Consider the following 17480-nt stretch of genomic DNA (forward strand, 5'->3'; position numbering starts at 1 on the left):
TGGTACTAGCCATTTGAGTAGACATTTGCTCACACATGAGAAAAAAAAAAGAAGAAGAAGGGAGAGAAATAGCACAAACAAAAATTGGGAGGGGGTTTTGGTCTATTTAAATATACACAAGAAAATGAGAATAATTAGAAAAATACATTGTACATGCAGAATAACCATTTTTGTTAGCTGAATATACTAAACTTGAAAAATGGTTACGTGATTTTGTAAATCCACAATATAAAAAAGTTTCTAATAATATTATTAGATTAGATGCTTTAAAAATTTTTTATTCATATAAACAAAATTTAATGTTTTTTGTTATCAAATCTTAATTCTAAAGTTGCAATAAATTTTGATGTTTGGACTTCTAAATTTAACATAAGTTATATTTGTGTTATTGGTCATTTTATTGACGAAAATTAGATTTTAAATAAAAGAATTTTAAGTTTTACTAAGCTTGAATGGCCACATACTGGCCCAGCTATTACTGCAAGCACTTTAAATACTTTACATGCTTATGGAATTGAGAATAAATTATTTTCTATTAGTTTTGATAATGCTAGTAATAATGATTATGCAATAAATATTTTAAAATCTCAATTAAAATCATGTTTAAATGGTAAATTATTTCATATCAAATGTGCATGTCACATCTTAAATTTATGTATTCAAGATGCTTTAAATTACTTCTGCAACAATTTCATTGACTGAACTTAATTTTTATTTACAAGCAAATTTTTCTATTTTAGGTTGGGGAAAAAATAATTTTGATATTTTAGCCTGATGGAGTGAACATTCAAAAAACTATTTAGTTCTTGCCACCATGGCACATGATCTACTAATCCCTCCGGTGTCTATAGTTCCACCGGAGTCTTGTTTTTGTGTAGGTGTGAGAGTATTGGACAACAAGTGAAGCTGCATGAACGATGAAAGTATAGAGATGTGCATCTGCTTTAAGGATTGGTTGGATGCAAAAGATAGATTACAAGACAAAGTAAGGCATGACAAAGGATTGGTTGGATGAAAGTCATGAACAATAGTTGACTATTTGTATACTTTCATCTGCGTCAACGATGAAAGTATAGAGGGATGTGCATCTGCTTTAATTTTATTTAATTTATTTGCTATTTTTTAACAATGTAATTCTGTATTTTAAATTTTTAACTATATTATATTTTTTATATTTTATTAATTTATTCCATTTTCATATTTCATTCATCGAAGTATCTGTATGCTTTGTAATTTGTACCATCCAAATTTAAATGAAATAAAATTCTTATTTTTCTTCTAATTTGTTATTCCATCATTCTTATTTGGTTAAGTATTTTTTTTTCATTTATGTCTTAGATTTTTAATTTCTCATTTCTTAATTTTTCAAATAGTTCTCAAAGCTCAAAGTCAAAGGAAAGTTAAATATTTTAATTTTACACTAAAAAAATAAATCAAAATTTAAAAAAAAAAAACAAAAAAAAAGACAAAAACTTAGTCTAGCCTAGTTCGGCCCTGGCCCAAGGCCTGCCTTGTGGCCAAGCCTAGAACGGCCAAAGCCCACAGTTCGTAGCACAGCATCGGCCTGCACAGGCTTGGGTAGTGGGCTATTACGGGCCGACCCCCAAATTATTCACTAGGGAGGGCGGCACAGCCTGTGCCGGCCAACGGGCCAACATGGCACAGCCTGCACTTTGCGTGGGCTGCCATAGCTTTACACCTCTAAATGTTATTGTACTCTAATCAACTTGATAGAGATCTTTCAGACTTACTAGCTACAAACACCATAGGGATGCATTCCGAACTGAACTAACAACCAAATAACTCTACTCACATAAGGATGCATTCCAAATTGAAATTGGGAAAAAAATTTAAAACACATTTAAATATTTGAAAGAAGAGATGCTTAATTTAACATGCATTTCGAGGTCAAATAGAAACAACCAAATTTAACATGCATTTTCAGACAAAGGAAAATCGAAGAAAGCATACCGTGTTGTGGTTTGGTCTGGTCTGGTCTGCAGCGGAAAAACTACAGAGGAATAAAAAATAAAGTGAGAGAGAGAAGGAGAGGAGGAATAAGAAGAAGAATAGGAAAGAGGAGAGAAAAAAAAATTGATGGTGATTTACCTCGTCGTCACCATCACCGGAGTTTCGACTCAGATCAGTACTTCGAACTTCTACCGGTGGAGGGAGTGACGAGAGAGAAGGGGGAGTAAGGCTTAGAAGGTTGGATTCGAGTAGAAAGAGATTTAAGGGGTATTTTTGTCATTTTCGTTTTTGGGGAATGGGATTCCGATTCCGGAAGGTGGGTCAGGAATGGCCATTCCTTCAAATTGGGAATTGCTATTCTGCTCGGAATGGAAATCAGATTCTAATTCCGCCCAACCAAACACCTAAAATCAGAATGGGCCTTTCGATTCCGATTCCGATCGGGAAGGTTCTTTATTTTCATGATTATAACTTTCTTAACAATTAGCAAACAAATATTCTTTTCTTAATTTAAAAAACCCCCTTTTGCCTTGTTCCCACTAGGGATGTCAATTTTCCCCATTTCCCCGATCCTTGCTCGTGGGGACCTGCCCCATGGGGATGGGGCAGGCACTCCCTGCCCCATGGGGATGGGGCAGGCACTCCCTGCCCCGTGGGGACCCTGATCTCCTCCCCGTTCAATCCCCACTAATAGGTAAGTGGGTAAGTGATGAGATCACATCTCCTCCCCACAAGAGGTCGCCCCACAACACCCCACAACACATCCCCACCGTGTATTGGGAACATCTCTCAATGATAGTACCAGAACTGAAAATGTCATCATCGGGAGATATGACCAATAAACGGCGGGGATATGCTGTGCGATATTGTGGGGCGGCCCTTTGTGGGGAGGAGATGTGATCTCATCACTTACCCACTTACCTAGGTAAGTACTACCCATCTCCCAAGTGGGTAAATTAACTTTCCTATCTGGGAGGAAGTTTCCAACACTTGGATGGGACACAAATGCCTTTTTTGATAATGAAATTTTGATGGCTAAAATGACCATTATATTATTTAATTTGGAAATAAAAGAACGTGGGTAAATTTACATACTCAGGTAAATGTTTCCTAAGAAACATGTAGCAATTCTTAAAATTATTGTAAATTTTGTTTTTCAATTTTATTTAAACTATTTGTTATTTTTTCAATAATGGAATTTTTATTTTTAATTTATAATTTTATTATATTTTATCATATTTAATTCTTTGATTGACAATTGTATTGTTCAAATTCAAATGAAATAAAATTCCTATTTTTTCCAATTTATTGTCCATTTTGCATTTGTTAAGTATTTTTTTCATCTCTTTGTTAGATTTTTTTATTTTTTCGATTTGTTCCCAAAGGAAAGTTAAGTATTTTACTTAGCTAAATAATAAAAAAAATCAAAATGTCAAAGAAACAAAAAAAAAAAATCTGGCCCGATTTGGCCCAAGCGTAGCTTATAGAATAGTCCAACACCACCCATCTCTCTCTCTCTCTCTCTCTCATTAATTCTCTGCAATCTGAGTGAACTCTGATAATCTGATTAGTTAATTGTCTAATTCTCCAATTCACAACTTTATTGAAGTTTCAACAAGAATAAGGGTTGCTCACCAGCTCAAGTATTTCAAGTTAGCAATTTGCGAGTCTTGACGTTGAAAGACTTTAACCGTTTGCAATCAAGTTGGGATTTTGAACCAGCAATCTAGGTAAGTCCAATTAAATTAATTTTTATTTTTTTAGAATTAAAAAATATGATCGTCTCTTCCCAAAACCAATTCCCCAATATGTTCACTGTTGATGATATTTAGTCACATCATAACAGTGTTATCACTGATGCTATTGATATTGATGGAACTTTCACCCTCGGTACTGATACTAGGGGAAAGAGAAAAAGAGCCTCTAAGTTGAGTATCCTAGTTTGGAAACTATTTAAAGTAAAAGATATTGAGGGGAAGGGAAAAAGAGTAGCTTGCCAAAAATGTAGAAAAGACTTCAACTATTGTAACAAGGGTGGTACTAGCCATTTGAGTAGACATTTGCTCACACATGAGAAAAAAAAAAAAAGAAGAAGAAGGGAGAGAAATAGTACAAACAAAAATTGGGAGGGGGTTTTGGTCTATTTAAATATACACAAGAAAATGAGAAAATAATTAAAAAAATACATTGTACATGTAGAATAACCATTTTTGTTAGCTGAATATACTAAACTTGAAAAATGGTTACATGATTTTGTAAATCTACAATATAAAAAAGTTTCTAATAATATTATTAGATTAGATGCTTTAAAACTTTTTTATTCATATAAACAAAATTTAATGTTTTTTGTTATCAAATCTTAATTTTAAAGTTGCAATTAATTTTGATGTTTGGATTTCTAAATTTAACATAAGTTATATTTGTGTTACTGGTCATTTTATTGACGAAAATTAGCTTTTAAATAAAAGAATTTTAAGTTTTACTAAGCTTGAATGGCCACATACTGGCCCAGCTATTACTGCAAGCACTTTAAATACTTTACATGCTTATGGAATTGAGAATAAATTATTTTCTATTAGTTTTGATAATGCTAGTAATAATGATTATGCAATAAATATTTTAAAATCTCAATTAAAACCATGTTTAAATGGTAAATTATTTCATATCAAATGTGCATGTCACATCTTAAATTTATGTATTCAAGATGCTTTAAATTATTTCTACAACAATTTCATTTACTGAACTTAATTTTTATTTACAAGCAAATTTTTCTAGTTTAGGTTAGGGAAAAAATAATTTTGATATATTAGCCTGGTGGAGTGAACATTCAAAAAACTATTTAGTTCTTGCCACCATGGCACATGATCTACTAATCCCTCCGATGTCTATAATTCCACCGGAGTCTTGTTTTTGTGTAGGTGTGAGAGTATTGGACAACAAGTGAAATTGCATGAACGATGAAAGTATAGAGATGTGCATCTGCTTTAAGGATTGGTTGGATGCAAAAGATAGATTACAAGACAAAGGAGGGCATGACAATGGATTGTTTGGATGAAAGTCATGAACAATAGTTGACTAGTTGTATAGAATTTTTTTATTTTTTTTTAAATTATTGCGAATTTGTTTTAATTTTATTTAATTTATTTTCTATTTTTTAACAATGTAATTCTGTATTTTAAATTTTTAACTATATTTTATTTTTTATATTTTATTAATTTATTCTATTTTCATATTTCATTCATCGAAGTATCTGACCATTGTATGCTTTGTAATTTGTACCATCCAAATTTAAATGAAATAAAATTCCTATTTTTCTTCTAATTTGTTATTCCATCATTCTTATTTGGTTAAGTATTTTTTTTTCATTTATGTCTTAGATTTTTCATTTCTCATTTCTTAATTTTCAAATAGTTCTCAAAGCTCAAAGTCAAAGGAGAGTTAAATATTTTAGTTTTACACTTAAAAAATAAATCAAAATTTTCAAAAAAAAAAAACAAAAAAAAAAAGACAAAAACTTAGTCTAGCCTAGTTCGGCCCTGGCCCAAGGCCTGCCTTTTGGCCTAACCTAGCACGGCCAAAGCCCACAGTTCATAGCACAGCATGGGCGCGCACAGGCTTGGGTAGTGGGCTATTGCGGGCCAACCCCCAAATTATTCACTAGGGAGGGCGGCACAGCCTGTGCCGGCCTACAGGCCAACATGGCACAGCCTGCACTTTGCGTGGGCTGCCATAGCTTTACACCTCTAAATGTTATTGTACTCTAATCAACTTGATAGAGATCTTTCAGACTTATTAGGTACAAACACCATAGGGATGCATTCCGAACTGAACTAACAATCAAATAACTCTACTCACATAAGGATGCATTCCAAACTGAAATTGGGAAAAAAAATTAAAACACATTTAAATATTTGAAAGAAGAGATGCTTAATTTAACATGCATTTCGAGGTCAAGTAGAAACAACCAAATTTAACATGCATTTCAGACAAAGGAAAATCGAAGAAAGCATACCGTGTTGTGGTTTGGTCTGGTCTGGTCTGCAGCGGAAAAACTATAGAGGAATAAAAAATAAAGTGAGAGAGAGAAGGAGAGGAGGAATAAGAAGAAGAATAGGAAAGAGGAGAGAAAAAAAAATTGATGGTGATTTACCTCGTCGTCACCATCACCGGAGTTTCGACTCAGATCAGTACTTCGAACTTCTACCGGTGGAGAGAGTGACGAGAGAGAAGGGGGAGTAAGGCTTAGAAAGTTGGATTCGAGTAGAAAGAGATTTAAGGGGTATTTTTGTCATTTTCGTTTTTGGGAATGGGATTCCGATTCTGGAGGGTGGGTCAGGAATGGCCATTCCTTCAAATTGGGAATTGCTATTCCGCCCGGAATGGAAATCAGATTCTAATTCCGCCCAACCAAACACCTGAAATCAGAATGGGCCTTTCGATTCCGATTCCGATTCCGATTGGGAAGGTTCTTTATTTTCATGATTATAACTTTCTTAACAATTAGCAAACAAATATTCTTTTCTTAATTTAAAAAAACACCTTTTGCCTTGTTCCCACTAGGGATGTCAATTTTCCCCATTTCCCCGATCCTTGCTCGTGGGGACCCGTCCCGAATGGGGAAAGGATGGGTATGGGGCAGGCACTCCCCACCCCGTGGGGACCCCGATCTCCTCCCCGTTCGATCTCCACTAATATATATGTATATATGTATGCATATATATATATATATATATATATATATATATATATATATATATATATATATATATATATATTTTTTAAAGTATGGTTGAATATGTTTGAATCTTTTCTAATAGGATTATAAATTTTAATTATTTTATTTTTACTTTTTTAAATAAAATAAAAAACAAAAACAAAATGATTAACATTATAAAAAAATCATGGAAAATGGGAAAACCTGCAGAGTTGAAGATCCCCATGAAGACAGGGATGAGGATAACCTTGTCCCCATTAACAAGGATGAAGATAGAGACGGGAATGGGGATTTTTGTGGGGATGGGAATGGGAAGAGGCACCCCATCCCCGCCCTGCCCCGTTGCTATTCCTAGTTCCCACCTTGTATTCTACAGCAGAAGAAAATGGAGACGTCTGGTGGAATTGAAAGAGATGGTGGTTGGTGATAGAGATGGGAGGTTGCTAAATATAAGGTGGTGACCATGAAAAAAAGAGTGGAGGAGACTGTGTGGTGGAAGCTTAAGTGGTCACAAGGATGGAGATTGGGAATAGGGTGGTTGTTTCTTATTTTTTTAGTGTAAAACTCTTCAATCTGTTCTAGTAATTGGACCCCAATTTTCAATTTTTTTTTCTTTCTATTGACATGTCTTAGTGGTGGTTGTCATTGTCGTTACTGATAAATTCTTGTCAGCATTTCTCTTTCTTAGCAGTTAGCACTTGGATGTCCAATCTCATCTAAAGCCATCTCAGTCCTTCCAGTCATGGGCTCTTCTCTGAAAGTCTTGTAAAGAATTGTCGTGATTATAATGGACAATTTGTAAAATTGCATGCTAGCAGTTCTGGTGAGACAATCCAAGGCTTGCCTGCAACTCTCATGTCAAAATGTATTGGCCTGAAAGCCCAGCTCCATCAGACTTGTATTTCAGCTGGGGTTCTGGAATGGGCCGGGCCGGGCATAGGTTACGGCCGCTAAGCCCATCCCAGCCAGCCCATATTCACCACTACATAGGACGGTTGGTGTAGTATTTGACAGCAAAACTTATTAAGATATGATATTAAGGCTCAGTTTAGGAGTATAAATACAAATATGTACAGCACTGTTTTCAAAACTGGACCAGACCAGATGGTCGGACCGGAAAAATCGGGAACTGGTCACCTGCCAGTTCCATTTTCCTCTAAAACCACTTTTTCCCTCAAAACCGTCGATTTTGGTCAGCAAACCACTGAACCGGCCGGTTAATCGTTCGAACAGTTTTGACCGTTTTCTAATTTTTTAATTTTTTTAAACATTTTTATTTTTTTGTCAGAACGGGCTGGCCGTTTGGGTCAAACGGTCTGACCGTTCGAACCGGTAACCAGACACCTGACCGGTTCGGTTACCGGTTCATTTTTAAAAACCATGATGTAGAGTGTAAAACCTTGTATTTTGTATTATTTTCATAATTTGTATATACTTATACTGTACATATTTGTATTTGTACTCTTTCCAAACTGAGCTTAAAGACCTATTGTAGTGGGGTGAAGGTTACACTGCCGTCATGGGAGACATAGTTACGTATACCCAAAATGATAAACCAGGCTCAATGGTGTGATTCATCAAACTGGATTTCCTGCCCACTAGTCTCTACTAGGGGTGCAAATGGATTATATCATGATCCAAGATCCAATCTTATTTGATCGAATTTGGAACCACCCCTGTTTGGATCATGGGATTAGAGCAGATTGGATAATAGGCTCTGATCAGAAATCAAATCAGATTTGGATCACCCCTATCCGATCCTATATATGTTATATATTTATTTATATAAGTATATATATAATACACACATAAATGTTATTTATTTGTTTATAAATATATTATTTATATTGTATTTTTATAAATTTGTTATATTATTTATTTTTTATAACGAATTGAAGCAGATCAGATCGAAAAATCCACTTACTGATAGGACTAAGGCCTATCAGATCTTTACCCACATTGTGAGCAGAGCGTGTGTAGAGAAAGTGAATAGGAAATCTAGGTTTGTGATTCATTGGCTTCACAGCCGTCGGTCAGAACGTGTGACCTAATGTATTTCTCTTGCGATTGAAAATTTAGGCTACCACTCTACCAGCCACGCTTGGATGATGAGACATCGGAGACTAGGATCATGATTTAATAACAACGCCTTAAGAAAGAATACAAGGTGGGTATGATTAGATGAGTTGCTTTTTTGTTTAGAAATTAACAGAAAAGCTAAGGCCCAGTTTGGCTCATGCGAATAGGAATTGGAATTGGAATAGACTGTTCTGATTCCAACTGTTTGGTTGGGTGGAATGGTAATCTCATTCACATTCCTGTTGAAATGGCATTCCCCCATTTGAGGGAATGGCCACTCCCTGCCCCTTCTTTGGGAATGAAATCCCATTCTTATTGATTTTAATTCTCATTTCCATTCCTATCTAAACCAAACAAACAATGGGAATAGACCATTCCGATTCCGATTCCGAAGGATTTCAATTTCAATTCCGATTCCAACTGCGAACCAAATGGACCCTAATTTTAGAACTTGTATCGAACATAAAACTAGAATGCTAATTGGGTCTCGGTTTCCTTTAAATCATGAAAATTATTACTTAGGCTGTGTTTGGTTGCAGTGCAATTTTATTTGCACTATTACAAATATGAAAGTGCAAATGAAAAAAATGCAAATTCTCATTTAATTTTGTTTTGGGTTTTATTTTATTCTGTTTCAGTTATTAATTAACTTTATTTACACTGCAATCAAACAAAATAAGTTAAAATTTGAAACCAAAATAGGTCAGAATTTATATTTGAATCATTTATACTACCATAGTTTTGCATCAGTACAAATTTATTTGCATTGCAATCAAACATAGCCTTGTGAGGCTGTCAATGGGTCGATTGAGTTTATCCGACAGAACCAAATTGACCAAATCGATTACGTTGTTTCTAGATTTGTAGTTTTGCCTCGATTAATAATTGGGTCGGAACCGGTTCTTATTTTTATGAGCTGATTATGTAATTAATAGTGTATATAAACATTTCTTGATTATTTTATAATTTGTGTTATGTTTTTATGTCTAAAAGAATAAATATTCATAATAAATATATAAGATAATTATGATTAAAACCACATTTTACTGGGTGTCAAAAAAAAACACATTTTATATACATGTAAACAGTTTAGTATTTTAATTAGTTTTTATTTTCTTAAAGTTATAATATCAAAATGAAATTTTGTAATTATAGGTGTCAAGTATAATCTGACCTATTAGGGTTAGACCTGATTGATCCGATTAATAATTATTTTGGCTCTGGGCCCTTAATTATTGTCCCGATTAATAATCGAAATGGGACTGGCACATCTTATCCCGAACCTGACCCAATCCATTGATATCTCTAATTATTTAATTGGGACCCGGTAAGGTCATTGGGTTACTAGGCCACAGGTTATAAACCATTACATAATATAAACACTTAAATCCTTGTGATTATAGGATAAACGGATTTATTAATTCCCAATTAATAGCATTTAAAAACCAGCAAGAAATCATTGTTTTGAAAATATTGTTGACCTAGGTGGTCGAACCATTTGATGTAAGAATCATTCCTAGTTAGCTAGTTTCATTTAAGGCCCAACCTGTTTTAATTTTTTCAGAAAATCATTGATTTAGTTAAAGAACCATTAATCCAGACGGTTAAACCGTTACACCATTCGGCCTGTGTAATGGATTTTGTGTAATGGATTACGGGTTGCTATTTAAATGTCTTATTCACTGGAATTTGATGACACCACTAATTAATAACCACCTTTCCCATAGTTGATGGTTTCAGGAACCGATTCCACATCTATACCGGAATAAATCAGCTAACGTACCAACTAAGCCACCTCTCAGTGATTTTCTCTCCATCTCTTTTTCTTGACCTAATCTCAAACCTCAGTTCCATTGGACTCTGGGGTCAGGTGAGACATGCAGCAACATGATTGTGCTGTGCAAAGGCAAGACCGAGACGACCCGTGAGGCCGTGTAAGAACAACTCTGTCCACCATTTTGGGTGGTGGTTCTTGCAGCAATGACCCCCTTGGCTACAGTGAACATAACCGGAGAGTTGGAGAAGTAGTGACCTTTAGGTATCTCTTAGATTATTCTCTTATTTCTCATCCATTTTTTTTTATTTGCTCAAACCTTGAATATTAATAGAGCATTTTCTTTTGAATATTTTGTCTTTGTACGTTTGAATGCTTTATTTTATGGAAGTTGGGTTAAATCATTGTCTCAACAATAGCTAGGTTTAATTAGTAGGATAATCCAACTATTTGATTCGTTTAGACAAGATTAACAATATAATTAAAGTATACTAGGGAAGGAATTGCTCTGTTAAAGGGTAAATATTGGGATTAATTTGGAAAAAGTATAAATACAAATATTTACAATATTAGAAATACAAAGTTTAGAAATATAAATATAATATACAGTTTAGTACTATACGAATATAATTGTAGTTCGGTACTGTAGATATTTGTATTTGTACTTTCCAAACTGAGTATGGAAAATTAATTTTATAATATAATTATTAATATTTATATTTGTATTATTATATTTATGACATCACACGTCAAACCATTTGAGCTGAACGATTTAACCGCTTATCCTAAAAGGGATGGCCACAACAATTCCGTTTTCGAGTCGGGCTTTCAAAAACTGATGATTTAGCATGGTTGTAAATTTTGACCAAAATGTAAAGATTGAATGTGGAGAGTTGAAGACCAGTCTTGCATCAACTCAACGTGTAATATATTATCCCCAGCAGTCCTAATTCGGTTTAGAATGTTGACGGTAGCCTCCTTCCCGATACTTTATATCAGCCCATCTTGTCGGACCAGACCCATTAATCCTGACCATTGATCAGGCCAATAAATAAATAAGCCTCAATCAGAAGAATGTGTCTGACGAACAATAGAGCATAATCAGATTGATGAGCACGGCTTACATCAAGACTATTACGTATAGTAGTAGTAATATTAGGATTTAGGAGACGACGAGTACAGGCTCATGGGGCTGGGTGTCTTGACCTTCACCAACCCCGCCCTGCCAGGTGGCTTGACTACCGATGAAATCAGGAAACCAGGATCCATCAACTATATTTCCGGCCTTCACCTTCCAACATGGTGGCTTGACCATGGCTTCATTGTTTCTCTATATAAATAATCAAATCAGTTGTTTCAGAGACTCACATCGAGCTAGCTAGCTAGCCTTAGTTAATTTATTAGAAAGCAATTCCTACAGCCTGCTGCATTAGACTTTGTATACGAAAAGCTCAGAAATGGCTATTGGGTTAATCAACAATACCCTCTTGAAGGCTGCTTCTTCCTCAGATTATCCCACCACGAATGCTCTGATACCTCTCAACATCTTCGACAAAGCAGCCTTTGATATTCATGTCCCCATCTTGTATGCCTTCAGAGCACCAATGCCATCTAATGAAGTCCTGAAGGATGGACTGTCCAAAGCCCTTGTCCACTATCCCCACCTCGCCGGTCGGTACGTGACCGACGATCAAGGCCGCACTTGCATCACTCTAAACAACGCCGGTATCCGCGTAATCGAGACTTACGTACCAACAACCCTTGCCGAGCAGCTGCCCTTCACTCCGGCTTCCGACCTGGGCAGGCTCCTCCCACCTTTAGACGGTGTTGAGGAATTACTGCAGATTCAGCTCAATCGTTACGCCTGTGGTGGTGTCGTGATAGGCTTAACTGCACACCACCGTGTTACTGATGGCCAGTCCATTACCTTCTTCACCATCGCATGGGCAAGCTTGGTTCGTGAACTCGACATTAAAACACTTCCTTATCACGACCGAGATGCTGTTTGTGTCCCAAGAAGCCCACCCAAAGTGGAATTCGATCACTCTTCCATCGAGTTCCGAAAGAGCAATATGTTGAACAACAGTAATGCCTCCTCCATCGCAAACTTGGTTGTCCATCTCTCGGCTGACTTCGTGACCAAGCTCAAGGCTCAGGTCTGCCAAGGGAACCAACGCTTCAGCACATTCGAGTGCCTTCTGTCACATATGTGGAAGAAGATCACACAAGCACGTGAACTTGCACCGGATGAGTACACCCAGGTGAGGGTGGCGGTGAATGGCCGAGCTCGGATGAAGCCACAGGTGCCGATGGAGTACTTCGGCAACTTGGTGCTCTGGGCGTACCCAAGGTTGACGGCCAAGGAGTTGTTGAGGGAGAGCCATGCCCACATCGCTAAGGCAATCCATGAGGCCGTGGCTAAAGTTGACAATGAGTATTTCCGATCATTTATCGACTTCGGAGAGTTATCAAAAGGAAAAGAAGAAGAATTGGTGGCCACAGCACCAGAGATTGGAGACTCGTTGTGTCCCAACTTGGAGGTGGATAGCTGGTTGAGCTTTCATTTCCACGATCTTGACTTTGGTGGCGGATGGCCCTGTACTTTTCTCCCTCCAGATTTGCCTGTTGAAGGGTTACTGATTTTTGTGCCTTCCTGCAAGGAAAAAGGCGCTGTGGATGTGTTCCTTGCTCTCTTGCATGAACACGTCGAGCTCTTCAAACAGATTTGCTACTCTCTGGACTAGAAAAGCTGCACAGGGAAGCTTAAGCTGGCGCCTGAGATTTCTCAAGCTTTCCCGTTCTTCACTTATCGTCGTGCTGTTCTTTTTGACGCAAGTCATAGTTAAATTCTTTGGGTTCTGTAAGAAGATTAGAATTGTATTGGGTTCTTTCATGGTTTTTTTTTTTTTTTTTTTTTGTTAACACTTTCATTGTATTAAATATTTATACAAGAAGGAATAACAATCAAACTGATCAAATCGATTATATTGTTTCTAGTTTTGTGGTTTTGTCTGGATTAATAATTGGGTCGGAACCCTTTCTTGTTTCGAGCTGATTATGTAATTAATTACGATAATTATGATTAAAATCACATTTTATTAGGCGCCAGAAAAGCGTATACTTTACAACATGAAAATAATTTAATTTATCTTAAATAGTTTCAATTTTCTTGAAGTTATATTATCAAAATGAAAGAGTTGCTGTAATCAATTATAGATGTCAAGTATAATCTAGCCTCATATGGTTAGACCCGATTGATCCGATTAATAATTGGTTCACCTCTGGGTCCTTATTGTCCCCATTAACATCTTATCCTGAACCTGACCCAATCCATTAATAGCTCCAGTTATTTAATTTGGACCCGGCAAGGTCATCGGGTCACTAGGCCACAGGTTCAACCATCTACTCGAATTTGAGTCTTGCAACATGACATAAACACTTAAATCCTTGTGATTATAGGATAAATAGATTTGTTTCCAAGTAATAGTGTACACAAACCAACAAGAAATCATTGTTTCGAAAATATCGTTGACCTATGGGCTGTCGAAGTTTACGGGTTTAAAGATGAAGCAAAAGGTTTTGGAACAATATAGATGCACCATTTCTCGACAAATGTGTGAATTGTAAAGACCGTCTAGTCAAGTGGGAAAGTTTACGGGTTGGCAATTTCCATCGCAGAATTAAAGATGTGGAGTAACAACTTCCCAAGATATAAGAGGGCAACACCATCAAAGAACTTGAACACTTATTGGAGGTGGAAGAATCATCTTGGCATTGGCATCAGAGATCAAGAGTCTCATGGCTCCTGGTGATTGAAATACACATTTTTCACGCAATAGCTTTAAATTAAGGAAAGACGAAACATAATCAACTGGCTTAAGGACAATACCTGTAGATGGACTTATGATGAGAATACCATTGCTCATGATCTTCAAAACCGGACCGGACGGTCAACCGGAAAAATCGGGAACCGGTTACGTTTTTCTCCAAAATCGAATTTTTGCAAAAAAAATGTTGATTTGGTCAGCAAACTGTTGACCCAGGAGGTTGAACTGTTCGAACCGTTCAACGTTTTTGACCTTTTTTTATTTTTTGTCAGAACGGGATGACCATTCAATTCGAACAGTTGGACCATTCGACCCGGAAACTAGACCCCTGACCGGTTCGGTCTCCGGATCAGTTTTAAAAACGTTGCCATTGCTTCTTATTATAACTAAGGACTTACCCATGAGTGCCAATTGACACTCCGGATTTCTTGACGTTACAAATTTCTGATGAGGAGAACTCTTCACTCCGTCTAATCCCTGATGAAGATGAAATAAAGTCTGCACTATGTAGCATAAGGCCTACGAAGGCCCCTGGACCTGATGGGATACCATCTTTGTTCTATTAAAAAGCATGGGAAGAGGTGGGCCAAGACCTAATAAATTTTGTGCAATAGGTATTTTCTGACTGGGCTTTCAATTGTAAAATTCAAAACCATACTATTTCAAAGAACCATTCAACCTAAAAGCTTAAACAGTTACTTGAGCTCCTTGAATAAGTTTTATTCTCTAACAAACTTGATACTATTCATCTTTTACTAATGTTCCGTATAAAGTTGTTGTCAAAATTATATCTAACAAGTTGAAGACATTCATGGATGGAATTATTGCTCCATTTCAAAACGCCTTTGTTAATTCTTAGGCGTCAAATCCAAGTCAATAAGGTAGTGCACTCCATGTGAAGAATGAAGGGTAAACATGGTAGTTTCATGTTGAAGGTGGACCTCTAAAATTCATATAATAAAATTGAATAGAATTTTTTGGATTAGTCTTTGCAATTTAGGCTGCGTTGGAAATGATGCAAATATGTGCCAATGCATATATATAGAGTATAAAAAAGTTCATATAAATTGCAAAGTTAGATTAGTTTTGCATTGACAAATTTACCTTCTTACCAAAAAGACTTTTAGCTATAATGGATGCAAATACGAATTCCAATAAAACACGTGCTTTTATTTTATCAAAAGCCCACTTGAATACAAATTTACTTCTTTTTTATTGATGTACTTTTACATCTTATTATCGATGTAAATATGCATTGGTCTGTCATTTATCAATACAAAAATGTAATGTTGCCAAACACGGGCAAAAGTAAACCAAAGTGCAAATTTACCCTGAACCAGGATTTACACTCCATTTGCATCGTTTCTAAATGCAACCTTAAGCTATATTAGAAAGGAGTACAAATACAGATATGTACAATGCAAAACCCTGTATTTTGTATTATTTGGTAATTATTTGCATTCTATATATTTGTATTTGTACCATCTCCAAACTGAGCCTTGAGGATTTTTCACCTCAATTTAGCAAAAGTCAAGTGTTGTGTCTCCATTGCCACATTTTAAATTCTCTTAAATGGGCAATTTAGGGATTATTTCCAACCAGAAAGGGGTCTTACGACAAAGTTGCCCTCTCTCCCCATATTAATTTGTTTATTTTCTGTTTGGACATTTTTCTTATATGTTACAACACAGGCCGGAGAGCGGCAATGTTAAAGCTTTGAGGTTTGGACATGGTGGTGTTAAGCTGAGATATGTTATTATTTGGGAGGAGCTTGCTCCATCAATGAAATTATGAAAATCAGCCCTCAGTATCAAAGTATGCACGATTAAGTGCACTCTAACTCTCTAAATTATTGATTTACAGTTCGCAATTTACTAAACAAGTACTAATTTAAACATCGGAACGACCCCGCAGGGTTAACCACCCCAGGATTCTCTGATCCTTTCTCTTGCATTTCGACCGACCAACTGAACACCAACATCCGAGCTGCCCTCCAACTAGGAACACCCAAATCACGCATGATCACAAGGTAATTCATGAATCTTTTGAACCTAGTGTTGCGTTTGAGATCTATTCTATAACCTTGCAAAGATGCATTCAGGAAGCGGAGGACCATGTAGTGTTGATGACTTATTCTCCGATTGGGAATCTGACATCAGCTTCAGTCTATCAAGTATGGATGCAAAAAGAAGCAAGCTTGTGATTGTGGATGCAAGAAGATGCAAGCGAAGAAGTATGGATGTAGCCTTGGCAGGGATTAGTTGGCAAAGATTGTGGAAATTTAGCCCCCCCCCCCTCGGGTTATTATTTTCTTTGGCGTTGACTCTCCAATGCTCTCCCTTTACCGACAGTTCTAGCCTCACGATCACCGACGATATATGAAGGTTGTTGTTGTAATTGCTGTGATGCCCCAGAGACACGTGGCCATCTCTTTTTTCATTATGTTGGTGTACGAGCACAGATGTTCATATGGATTAATTTTGGGTGCTGGTTCTTGCAAAAATGACCTCCTTGGCAGTGAAGATAACCCGAGAGTTGAGCAGCAGTGACCTTTAGGGAGAAGTAAACTGCAGTCCAATGCAGAATTCTGAAATTACAGCCCCTCCTCCATAGTTAATTAGTAGCCCCCCTATAAATCGCATCTTGTTCGTGGATTTGACATCAATTCATGATCAGAGTCATCTCCCTGTACAGTGGGATTAAGAATTCTAAGCTGTGTTGATCAGTCACCCATGTACGGTGGGGCTAAGAAATTGAACTAGTCTGATCAATCATTCTCCCTTGGGTAAAATGCAAAAACCTCCCCTAAAGTTTCAGACAATCATAAAAACCTCCCATATAATTTCACTTTAGCAAAAAGCTCCCCTCTATTTTTGAAAAAAATCAACAAATACCTTCCTTCCATCAATGACGAAGAACTAAAAGTTCACGCTCCATTTGCATTCTACATTCTTATTTCTTCTACTGTTTTTTCCTTCTACCTATTTCAGTTTCAGGGTTGTTGTTGAGGGCAGCACTTCAGTGATGCTCTCGTGCTTAATCTTGAAACAATGGCATGGAGCACCCTTGTAACTACTTGTCAACCGCCTGGTACAAAATACAACCACAATGCAGT

General features: G+C 36.4%; 1 pseudogene; it reads left to right on the plus strand.

The window, feature by feature from the left end:
- Nucleotides 1-11926: 11926 nt before the first annotated feature.
- Nucleotides 11927-13385, plus strand: LOC148845590 (tryptamine hydroxycinnamoyltransferase 2 pseudogene; annotated as a pseudogene).
- Nucleotides 13386-17480: the final 4095 nt, after the last annotated feature.

The sequence above is a fragment of the Nelumbo lutea genome, chromosome 7, assembly GCF_056320005.1.
Source record: "Nelumbo lutea isolate HS-2025 chromosome 7, American lotus-T2T, whole genome shotgun sequence".
Classification (NCBI taxonomy): Eukaryota; Viridiplantae; Streptophyta; class Magnoliopsida; order Proteales; family Nelumbonaceae; genus Nelumbo; species Nelumbo lutea.